The following is a 502-nucleotide window of genomic DNA, read 5'->3' on the forward strand; positions in this document are numbered from 1 at the left end:
AAAGAGAGAGATGGAGAGACAAACAGATCGACAGATAGGTAGATAGATAAATAGATAGATAGATAGATAGATAGATAGATAGATAGATAGATAGATAGATAGATAGATAGATAGATAGATAGATTTGCTTTTGTATATCTGCAAGGATTTACATACGTATAGAAATGTCTCTAGATAGCTAGGGCACATGTTGTGTGTGTGTATGTGTGTGTGTGTGTGTGTGTGTGTGCGTGCATTTATATACACGCACGCACACCACCACCACCACCACCATTGCCATTACCATTCAGACATGAACACGCGCCAGTTTCATGTATATGTATACATAAATGTTATTAAATTTTTAACGAGAAAAATATGTGGCACATCCGGTACACCGGGAACTCACCAAGGTGTACTGGCTTCTGCATTGATATGGGATGGCGGAGAGAGACCTTTCTGTTTTTTTTTTACTGGTTGTGATGGTGAGGGAGGTAGTAGTAGTAGTAGTAGTTAGTGGTAG

This window comes from Octopus bimaculoides, chromosome 14 (genome assembly GCF_001194135.2).
Source record: "Octopus bimaculoides isolate UCB-OBI-ISO-001 chromosome 14, ASM119413v2, whole genome shotgun sequence".
In the NCBI taxonomy this organism is placed as follows: domain Eukaryota; kingdom Metazoa; phylum Mollusca; class Cephalopoda; order Octopoda; family Octopodidae; genus Octopus; species Octopus bimaculoides.